The 2,461-nt window shown below is 51.6% G+C and overlaps 1 pseudogene; it reads right to left on the reverse strand.

Moving 5' to 3' along the window:
• Positions 1–234: 234 nt before the first annotated feature.
• On the reverse strand, positions 235–2,016 carry LOC100908296 (uncharacterized; annotated as a pseudogene).
• Between the last annotated feature and the right edge of the window lie 445 nt (positions 2,017–2,461).

The raw sequence follows: 2,461 nt of genomic DNA on the forward strand, positions 1-2,461 counted from the left end.
CCGAGTACGGTGGTGGCGGCGGAACGACGCGCAGGATGACTAGCATGACCGCCCGGGGTGGAAATCGAAAAGATTTCACTCGGCGTTCCTACAGGTATTCCCATCGGCCGACCACGGACAGTCGACTATCTGATCGCCGAGTCCCTGAAATTCCTAATGGGGAGCGACCCAAGATTTGCGTCTGATTCGGAGGGGAACGATCTCCGGGTTTTGACCGAATAGAACGACACCGACCTAACTGAAGAAACCCAGCATCTGCAAGGTATCTGTTACTCGACTTATGAGACTGTCCTTGTACTTCCAGATGGTGGTGTCCCTGACGGTGATATTTTTGAATTGGGAACAGCTCTTCTTCAGGGGACCGACGCAGTCTTTCCGATAATGCTGCAATTGCGCCATCTCTGGAGGTACGCTATACGTCGTACAGGTCCCGAAACAGTTCAGCGGAAAGTGGTTGTGCAGCGTGACTACTCGCTCGGTGTTATGGAAGCACTTGACAAACGCCCCGGGCTGAGTGAAATTTTTCGCACGATACACGTGCTGCAGCATATGCATGTAGTGGGGTATTCCGTCCTCATGAACCTCGTGCTGCATTTCCTCCCCTGTCAACATGTCATCCATGAAATAGACGTTTCGAAAATTATAGCTGGCCCTCGAGTAGTTCCGCTCTTTGAGCGCGTTGGTGACGACGTCCCTCATGAGGTCTGCCCATCCGAGATGGTTGATGGGCATGATCACCTCATCGATATCGAGCAGCGCGAGATAATCGTACGTGTACAGGTTCCTATACAAGCAATCGTTGTAGGGGACGAGTTCATTCTGTCGCTTGTGATTCATCCTCTGCTGGAGGAACTGGTGTCTGAGAGCGGGCAAGTTGGGCATGTCGCCGGGTAGGGTCAGTGGGGTGACGTCGACGATGCCTTTGCCCGTGTAGTACTGGAGAACTTTCGAAATGTTCGGGTGAACTTCGAGCTCGTAGAAGAATATCTTCTTCGCCCCTAGGATGTTCAGCAACTCGATCCATTCGACAAGACGGACGCTGAGGTCATCCTTGAGAAAATCGAGACCTTTGACGCACACAGCGAAGTCTTGTTTCTTCTCGGGTAGATTGTAGTTTACCCGGACGTTGTTTGTCGGCAGCGTACATTGTCGCTCGACGAGAGAGACCGACGACGGATAGTTGGCTGCGCGACCTTTCTGCAGCGGAGCGGGACAGCTCACGATGAAAGGCTGCAGGAAACCGTCTTTGTAGTTGCCCCATTTCGGATACCACGCGTAAGTGTAGGAAGCCAGCGAGACGACAGGCAGCGTTGCGTTGTCATACCAAAGTAGGCAGTAGACCGTCGGTGGCTGAATTCTGTCGATCATAGACAACACTCGGATCAGAGGGACTCTGCCCGCGCGCTCTCGGATGTCCAAATACGCGCCGTAGATAAAAACGACCCGTTGTTCGTGTTGAGTTTCTGCCAATATAGATTGTTGAATTGGAGGTCGTAGAGCGGCGGGTACTTGACGCATGACTTCGAAGTGATCGGAGGCTTCGCTATCTTCGGATCCCAGTAGGCGTAGGGAATATTGGAGACTTCTTTGAGTTGGGTGAGGACATCGTCAATATTCTTCGAGTCCTTATCAATTTTTACGTCTCGATTCGGTGGCAGCTGGACGGGAACTGCTGTTGTCCCATTTTGAAGCATGGGTCCCAGTCCGATGATATTCGATGAAGGATCGGCTACTAGCGAATCTTGTTGGATTTTCTGCAACAGCGCCCTGTGTCCCGTAACTTCAACGAAGGATCCCTGAAACGAAGACGAGTTACTGCCGCCTCTCTCGGGACGTCTCCCTATCTGTTTGTTTTCCTCCCAGGATGAAGATCGTCATAAAGCCCGTGCTCACCTGAGTCAGATCACTTTGCGTGAAACGGAAGGCTATAAAGCATATCGACATCCATATCAAGCCGACGTAGGACAACTTCTTGAGGGCTCTCCATGAGCCGGAAAATTGACGATTCGGACTCATGGCTGACGTTTGGTACCTAGAAAAAATGAAGGCGTCCTCACATTGTGATCTCTCTCCCAAATCCAATACCCCTCTGGTGCGGGAGCGGGCAGAACCGCTGACAAGGAAATCCCGCCAAATCATTCGCTCCGACGATGGGAGGGAAATGAGAGACTCGGTTGCTAGGCCCGACCCTATAGATCGAAGTTTTTCTGCAGGGTTTGTGAATAAGCCTTGTTAAGTAAGATCTGTCCGGTCCTACACTAACAAGCCCCCGTTCGAACCTGATCTCTTGTTACTCGTCGTCGATAGTGGAGAAACTCAAAGTTTCGACTCACCTGGCTGGGGAAGCCGGCGCTTCAGATGCAGCAGAAGCCTTCCGTCCACCTGGAACGAGGAAAAGGAACACTGTTATCGAAACTATTCAGCTGAATATTCCTCGATCGATCGTCTTGGATCAAATGCC

This window comes from Galendromus occidentalis, unplaced genomic scaffold (genome assembly GCF_000255335.2).
Source record: "Galendromus occidentalis unplaced genomic scaffold, Mocc_1.1 scf7180000076437, whole genome shotgun sequence".
Classification (NCBI taxonomy): Eukaryota; Metazoa; Arthropoda; class Arachnida; order Mesostigmata; family Phytoseiidae; genus Galendromus; species Galendromus occidentalis.